The following is a 9,187-nucleotide window of genomic DNA, read 5'->3' on the forward strand; positions in this document are numbered from 1 at the left end:
TTTCATAGAGCCAAGTGTAGACATAATATCATATTTAGGAAGAGATGCAAAGTCTACAAAAGAAGGGCAAGAAAAGAATGAGGGGAGACTTCATGGAGGTAGTTTGTGGTTTTGGCCTTGAAATAAGAATAGGATTTGAGGACCAGAGTTGGAGACAAGAATTTCCTGGAGAAAGATAGAGCATGAACACAGGCATGGGACTAAGGTAGCATGAGTCATGTTTAAAGGCCAATGAGTAGTTCTGTTTATTAGGAGAGTGAGGTGCATGAGCCAGAAGCTGGAAAGGTAGGACTTGAATGCTAGTCTGAGTTGGGACTTAATTTAATGGCAGTCATGGAAGGTCTTTGGGCAAGAGAGGGATGTGGTCACACATGTGCTTTAGGTAGGGTGACCATATGCCCAGGGAAGTCCCACTGTAATTATTAAAATGTATTATTACTTTACAGAGCCCCCTTTCACTCTCAATAACATCCTGGCTTGGATAATAAAGTATATGCTTTTCCAGTTTTAGGGTGTATGGGCTGTTGCTCTGGTAGGATTAGCGTGAGTGGGGCAGGATGAGAGGCAGGAAGGTTTTGGGTGAGGACATTGCCATAGTCCAGATAAGTCAAACCAGATCCAGGTGGGGGCAACGAGGACAGAATACAAAGGAATGTGGGCAAGAGACATGCAGAATTGGCTGGTTCTGGTGGTTGAATGGATTTGGGGGGATAATGAAGAGGGAGAGTGGAGTCCAAGTGACTCCTAGGTGTTCAGCTTGATGGTTGGAAACAATGGTGGAAGTCTGAAGGCAGGGCTCCTTGGGGAGGGGATGGAGATATGATTGTGATTATAATGGGCTTGAGGCTCTCTGGGACATCCATTTAGAGATGCGCAGCAGAAAGTTGGACGTTTCAAATGGGAACTCAGAAGCTTTCAGTTAGGAATTCTTCTTAAGAGATGGCTAATGGAAGCCAGGAGGTGGTGAACTTGCCGAAGATGGGGGATAGGGCAGAGTAAGACAACACAAGATCTCCCAGAAAACTAAATTCTGGGCGATCCCTATATCTGGGAAGTCAGAGGAGAGAAGTGAGTCAGGGGACTAAAAGGGGTAGTTTGAAAGTTAGGAGGAATACAAGGGGAGTAAGTGGCCTAGAGATGATGGAAGTTTTTAGGGAGGGAGCACTTTAAATCCTCCGGAGTGATCAGTAAGGAGGATAGACACATAACCAGAGGGTTTGGTTATTTCAAGGTCACAGGTAACTGTTAAGAGACTACAGGGTGGTGGGGACATTGGATGAAGAGTGAATGGCAAGGAACTGGAGGTGGTCAAGGTGATATCTCATTCATAAAGTTTGTCCAGGACAATGAGGAAAGAGGGAGAGCTAAGATGGACAAGATGTAGAAGACACTAGTGAAAATTCTGGGAAGATGCAGGAGAGGTTGGGTTCTTGGTAAGGAAAAAGAACTCTTCTTCATCAGATACAGGAGGGGGGAAATGGTGGGTGATGATCCAGGGAAATTCTGGGGTGGACTGGTGGGTTGGGGTCAGGTAGAGAGGACAATATTCTTCGAGGAATGGGGTCCATATACTTGGCCAAGTCAGAGTTGAAGGCTTGCAGAGGAAGTGTGTGATGGTTGTGGAATTGCAATGATGAGTTAATCATAGATGTAGAGAAAAGTTTGTTCGTTTGTTTGTTTAACACATATACCTAAGTGAAGGATGAGATGGGTGTAGGCAGCATAAATGAGCCTTTAAAAATATGTTTTTATTTTTAAAATATATATTTTCATTGATTTCAGAGAGGAAAGGAGAGGGAGATAGAAACATCAATGATGAGAGAGAATCATTGATCTGCTGCTTCCTGCACGCCCCCTATTGGGAATTGAGCCCAAAATCAGGGCATGTGGGAATTGAACCATGACCTTCTGGTACATGGGTTGATGTTCAACCACTGAGCCACACCAACCAGGCTGAATGAGCTTTTTTTTTTTTTCACTTGGTCCAGCCCGCCCAGGAGTAGGAGCCAGAAAAGTGAATGGCAGTGTTGCTTAAGGCTGGAGATTGGTAGTCAGGATGGAAGGAAGCACACGCTGAATTGGCTGACATGGAGCCAGGATAGGAAGGGAGGAAGTAAAGCCAGAATGGGAGTGGTGGACTGGGAGGAGGTGGAGGGCTTAAGGGACCAGAGAACAAGTGAGTGGGAATGAGGGAATGAGTGACGTGAGAAGATAGGAGATTGGGATCAAAGAAGAGAATTTCAGATCCTGAAATTCTGGAGTTTCCAGAGGTGAGGGGTGGTCATGCCAATTAGTGGCTGGAGAGCAGTAAAAGAAATTGCAGAATGTCTGGGTTCAAGACCTTCAGGGGACCGAGGAGGCTGGGTGGTGGCTGGGAATTGGACTGCTCTCAGTGTCCCCAGTGACTCTTCAGGTTTGATTTTTTTTTTTTACACAAGTGGTACATGTTCTTTATTTTAAAAAAAGATCTGAAGATCTAATGTACCGCATTGTGATTTTACTTATGGTACTGTATTGTGCATTTGAAAATTGCTAAGAGAGCAGATCTTAAATGTGAGAACAAAAAAGAAACGGTAATTATGTGATGTGATGGAGGTGTCAGCTAACATTGCAGTGGTAATTTTATCGCAATATATGTGTATTAAATCAACATGTTATACACTTTAAACTTATACAAAGTTTTATGTCAATACAACCGCTATAGAGCTGAAAAAAGGAACATTCAAATGATCAAAATTAAATCACATTATAATTTCTCAGAATCCCACCCCTCAGATATTACTAAAGTTAACACGTTGGTGAATATTCTCCCAGACCATGATTCGTCAATACTGTTTAAAAAATGGGATTTGCATTATAAATATAATGAGTTCGTATAAATCAGATTACTTTTGGATGAATTTCAAATTTACAGAAAGCTTGCAAAGATGGTACAGAGAGCTTCCATGACCTTACCCAGTGTCCCCTAATGCTAACATCTTACATGGCTGTGGTACATTTGTCAGAACCAGGAAACCAGCGTTGGTACATTATTATCAGCTGAACTCCTGACTTGGTTTGGCTTTCACTAGTTTTCCCACTAATGCCCTTTTCTTACTCTAGGATCTCATTCGGACCCCCGCCTCGCATTTAGTACACATACTGTTTTGCAACCTGCTTGTTTTGCTCAACATCATGTGAACACCTTTCAATGATGCTAAACATTCCTCCACACCATCATTTCAGTGGCTGTGCGGTGTTGTGCGGATGGTTGTGTCATTGCCAATCCCTACTGTGGAATGTTTAGATTGTTTCCAATTTTTCACTCTTATAAACCAAGCTCGGATGAGCCCCTTGCAGCTAAACTGTCTGGACGATTCCTGCTTATTTCCTTACAATAAATTCCTAAACATGGCATTGCTGGGGCCAGAGGGATGCACTTGGAGAGGCTCTGGCTATATCTTACCCAGCGGAAAGGCTGTACCAATTTACCTCCACACAGTATCACTAGGGCTTTTTTAAAACATATATACTTATGACAGGGAGGGACGTGGGTGCAGAAGACCCTCATGAGGGGCTGTCATCAACGTCCTATCCCTCTCTCTACACTCAATTCTCCTCTAGGCCACAGGGTCTGGGTTGGCCCTGAATGCAGCCAGCAGCTGGGATGGGGGTGGGGTGTGGCCAGGGCTCTGGGGACACCTCCTGTGCTGGGAGCTGAGGAGGGGGCCTGGGCAGCTGCCTGGGCTTTGTTCTTTTGCCAAGAGGTGAGCTGATGGGGAGGGAAAGGATGCGGAGAGGCTGAAAGGGGAGAGGGACCCCTCCTCTTGCCCCATGAAAGCTGAGAGGCAGAAGGGCAGCTCCCTGAGCCAACGGGGGAGGGGGCCGCAGACAGATTGGGCAAAAAACGTAACCTCCCCGAGATGCATGCTCCAGTTCAAGCAGGAGGCATTAAGGATGAAATATCTCCTGAGCAACAATTCATCTCTAACTGGGAGGAGAGGGACTCGCTGACATTTAGCTGTGATCAGGGGCTGCACACGCCTGTCTCCAGAAGCCTAACAGGAGCTAGCCGCCTGCATGTGTGAGAAACTTGTGTGTGTGTAACGGGGTATGAAGGACTGTGGGACTATTGCGAGGCTGTGTCTGCACATGTGTGAGAATCTGCATGTGATTGTGAGGATGTTTTAAATGTGTGTCAGTCATGTCTGCGTGTGATGTTGAATATGTGTGGGCAATTGTGCAAATGTACCTTATGCTGGGTGTTGTGCAATACTGTATGTGTGATGTTGAGATTGCCCCTGAAAATGGCCTTGAGACGCCATGAGTTTGGGTATGAGATAGTAGAGGTGAAACTGACCCCCAGGCTAGACTAGATCTCAGGCTACTGCCAGCCCATGAGATGCCTTTGTGACAATTAGAAAAAGGTACCCCTTCCTCCACAAAGCCACAGCCTCCCAGCTGCGCTCTCAGGGGGCTTTCTTGTGCAGTGTGCCATTTGCATTACGCTAAGTGGAGGCCGTGGGTGGACCCCCGCTCTCTTCTTATAGTCCAGTAGAATTTTCTCCCCGTGGCACTTATTACGATTTTAATGTCTTTAACAATTTTGTGTAAGTATTTGTTTGCTGTCTCTCTCCCCTGCTAGGCTCTAAACTCCTTGGAGGATAGGACCACTTGTCTGGGTCTATCTTGTTCATCATTGTAACGCCAGCTCCTGGCCCAGTGCCTGGGGCAGAGGAGTTGCTTTATAAATGCTTGTTGGGTAGCTAAATGAATGAATAGGGCAGGGATGCATGTGTTCACGTGTGAGTGCCTATGCCTGTGGAAGTGTGGACCTGGGCCAGGTGTTTGTGTGCATCTGCTGGATGTGTGTGTATGTGAGTGTCATTGTCGTTCCCAGAAAGCTCTTCTCACCTGTTTCCTAAGCCTTGACCCCCAAATAGGCTAAGAACAGGAGTGGCGGTCAAACCCTTCCCCACCCACCTGGATGCTCTCCTGCCTCATTTTCCAGGCCTGTTTGGGGCTCTGAGAAGATTTCTATAAATTGGACCACAGGCACCTGGGACTCGCAGGCCCTGGCAGCGCTTCTCAGAGCTAGACTTGGGGAAATTTTGGCCCATGCCGTCCAGGGTCCAGTCCCAGGGCCCTGCAGTGTATGTCCCGCCCTGGGGTTCAGACTACCGATGTGCTTTTGTTCCCATATGACTTACTGGGGTATAGGATTCCTTTATCTTCCTGCAGTCAACAGAGTCACCAATGTCACACTAGGCCCATCCCCTATGCATGGTCTTGTCTAAGAAGGACAGCCCTGTGGCCCTGTATTTTGAGGGAGCTGTGCATGAGGGTGGTACAGAGATGAAAAGGGTCAAGGAGGGTGGATTGGCAGGGAGGGTGGGAGAGGAAGAGAAAATGAGCTCAGAAAGCATAAAGGGGACAGAAAAGTAAAAGTGCTGGGGGACTGAATAGGCTGGGACAGAGCAGGAGGCAAATGGCTTGAGACAGAGGCTTGGCCATGCCCTTGCTGGAGTGGGGGTGGGGGAGGCGGAGGGTGGGAGGAGTCTAGAGTTCACCAAAATTTCAGGTGGCCATGAGCACAGCTAACCACAGCCCTGCTCCTGAAATCTGAAACTGTCCCCAAAGATTCACACTGGTACTTTAAGGACTGCAGTAGGAACTTGCTCAGCTGGGGAAATGTGCTCAGAGTCCTTTCAGGAGAGATGCTGTGTGTCAGACTAGCAGGAGAGCCCACAGGGCAGTTCAAGGGAAGAGACCTGAGCTGGTCCTTGTCCTGGTGTGACTGGGACCTCAGTTTCCCATCTAAATGAGGGAGGAGGGCCATGTGCTCCGCCAGGTTTTGTAAAGCTCGGTGTGTGCTGATGGGACTCTGATCATATAGCAAAATCTGAGGAGTTGTATTCACTGGGCAGGTGCCTCAGGCCTCCACTATTTTAGCAAAGGCTCAGACATAATGTTCCAGGGGTGCCTGTCAGATCCTGGATGCCTCTCCCCTGGCCCACAGGGACCCTAATCTTTTACCATCCTTTCCGCACCCTACACCCATCCTTCCAGAGCCTGGAAAGGCAGACAGCTTGCTGTTTCGTCTGGAATCTGACCGCATAAGCAGGCAATCCCCTACCTCCAGCCTCTGCCCTTTCTTCTATGGCCCTCAGTGCTTCTTCCTTGGGGGTGCTTTCTGGCCCATGCAGAGACCAGCCTAGCCAGGAGAAGAGGCAAAATATATTTTCTCTGTTCTGGCCATAGGAGATCATACCCTCTTCTCCTGGGGAGGGATCAGGACAGATTAGGGATGGAGGGGTGGGGCCTGCTCTCCTCTATCACCATCCTCCCCCAGTTTTCAAAGCTGCTTGGCTCCATAAATGACTGGAACCAATTGCAGGTAATGTCCCTGTCAGGGCATAGCTGCACTCATCCATTACCTGCTGGAATCTCACCCACTGCCCTCTCAGGGGGACTGGCTCAGGCATATGGTTGACCCTTGACAAGCTGGAAAGTCCAGGGTCATTTTTTCCTTTCTCTTTTCTAAGTGACGACCGTGAGCTCCTTATTCATCTTGTTATCTCCAAAGTCCAGTTTAGTGCTCAGAACATAGTAGTTGCTCAATAAAAAAGTAGAAAAAAGCCCTAACCGGTTTGGCTCACTGGATAGAGCGTCGGCCTGGGGACTGAAGGGTCCCAGGTTCAATTCCGGTCAAGGGCACGTACTTTGGTTGCAGGCACATCCCCAGAAGGGAGTGTGCAGGAGGCAGCTGATCGATGCTCCTCTCTCATAGATGTTTCTAACTCTCTATCCCTCTCCCTTCCTCTCTGTAAAAAAGCAATAAAATATATTTTTTAACAAAGTAGAAAAAAATGAATGTATAAGAGATGAGAGAAGAAAGGACTTTACCCCTTATTCTCTGTTGACGGACATGGGGAAAGATTTGTTTGTTAACTGATAACCACATAGGGTCTTCTTGTGATGGCACGGGACAACTGCTTCTTTCCCTCCCACTGGCCACCTCCCTGAGTCTGTTTCCCCAGCACTTGGAGGAGTCACTATTAGTAAGTATTTGGGCAGCCCCCAAAGTAAGGCAGCCTTGCTCAATGTCCTGGGAAGCCACCAACCTCACCTTCTCTGCAGACAAGCGGTAAATCAATCCCTTTTGTCCTGGACAGAGCCCTGCACCAGGCATTGGGAAGCAGTCTGGCCTCAAAACATATAAAACAAGGATCCAGTTTCCTCCCTCCTATCTCACCCCAGCCCTCTGGTAAATGTGATTCAGATCTAGGCATTGGAGAGCCATTCCTTTTGGGTCACATGATCAGATCCAGAGATGCACTTTGGGATCTGATCTCAATCCAGATGCACATCCTTTCCCTCCCATGAACCATGTGTGACTGGAGGGGTTGACTACTTGCAGAAAACCTGGGTACCTGTGGGTCCCTGGGAGGGTAAGAAGGGGACCCAAGCCACCACAGCCAGAGTGTAGGGTGGGGAGAGGGGAGAGCTCCTATTGCCTCTCACACGGCCACCTTCCATAGAAGAGCAGTGTTCTGCTTTTTTTCCGGGGACATCAGGAAATATATAAGGACAATTCTTATTGTGATCTCCAATGGACAAACCAGCAGGGGAGCAAAGAATGTCCCCTCCCTCCAACATTTTCTTCTACCTCTGACACTTCGTATACACCAGATTTCTCTGTTGGCAAGTCCTGCCCAGAATACCCTTTCCCAGCTTCCTCTGGGCTTGGGAGTCACCAAACCAGCCTTTGGGAACCAAATTATACAAACCTAGCCTGTTTTTGCTCAGCAAAAGCCCAAGAAAATATGTTGGCAGGATATTAGTCTCCTGGCAGAGCATGGCAATGCCGAATTCCCCAGGCCCAACCAGGCAGACCTCTGTAACCGATGGCAGAATGCCCAGGGCTAAGTGGCCATGAGTTAGAGATAAACTAAGGGTCCAAAATTCATAGCATACAGGCAACTAGAAAGGGATTGCAGATTTCAGTGGACAAGCCAGGGCAAGCAAGAGTTCAGAATCCAAAAGGTCAAACAGGGCAATGGGAACTTGATCCTGAGGCAAGAATGGTTGAGTGAGGGGGATGCTGGCGTGCAAAGGGTACAAGAGGTTATTTTGACCAGGTGGGAATTAGGGGTACACTCTGAGGACTTCTAGATAGGAAAAGAAGAGCTGGGGGTGACCTTACAAAATGAGGTGGAGGAGATGTTGAAGGTCCTACTACTTATTATGGTACTGATGGATGTGGTTGTCATAGTAAAGCTGATAGTTATAGTGATGGTATTATTATGGTAATAGCAGCAATGGGGTGATGTGTGGTCATGGTGTTGTTTTGTTTTCTTTTTTTTTAAATATATCTTTATTGATTTCAGAGACGGAGGGAAGGAGGGAGAAAGAGAGAGAGAGAGAGAGAGAGAGAGAGAGAGAGAGAGAGAGAGAAACATCAATGATGAAAGAGAATCATTGGTCGGCTGCCTCCTGCACGCCCCACCTGGGATCAAGCCTACAACACGGGCATGTGCCCTGACCAGGAATGGAACCATGACCTTGTGGTTCATAGGTCAATGCTCAACCATTGAGCCATGCTGGCTGGGCTGGTGGTGTTAATGATTGCTGCCATGGTGATAAAGAGAGTAAGTGATGACAATTGTCATGGTGAAGGAAGTGGTGATACTTAAGCTCACAGTGACAGAAACAATAATTTTAGAGATAATGGTAGTGTTGGTGGATTATGGTGACAGTAGCTATGATCACAGTGAAAGGGACTGTGACGGTGGTACAGATGTTGAATTGCCATCCAGATGAGGGACTTGGTGGTAAGGATTACATTGGTAAATAAGTACTACTCTTCCTGTGGTATCATTGATCTGTCTTTAATCCAAATAAGTATATGAGATAAGTTTGATCCTTTAGGACAGTGGTTCTCAACCTTCCTAATGCCGTGACCCTTTAATACAGTTCCTCATGTTGTGGTGACCCCCAACCATAAAATTATTTTCGTTGCTACTTCATAACTGTAATTTTGCTACTCTTATGAATCGTAATGTAAATATCTGATATGCAGGATGTATTTTTATTGTTACAAATTGAACATAATTAAAGCATAGTGATTAATCACAAAAACAATATGTAATTATAGATGTGTTTTCCGATGGTCTTAGACGACCCCTGTGAAAGGGTCGTTCGACCC

The sequence above is a fragment of the Myotis lucifugus genome, unplaced genomic scaffold (genome assembly GCF_000147115.1).
Source record: "Myotis lucifugus unplaced genomic scaffold, Myoluc2.0 scaffold_381, whole genome shotgun sequence".
In the NCBI taxonomy this organism is placed as follows: Eukaryota; Metazoa; Chordata; class Mammalia; order Chiroptera; family Vespertilionidae; genus Myotis; species Myotis lucifugus.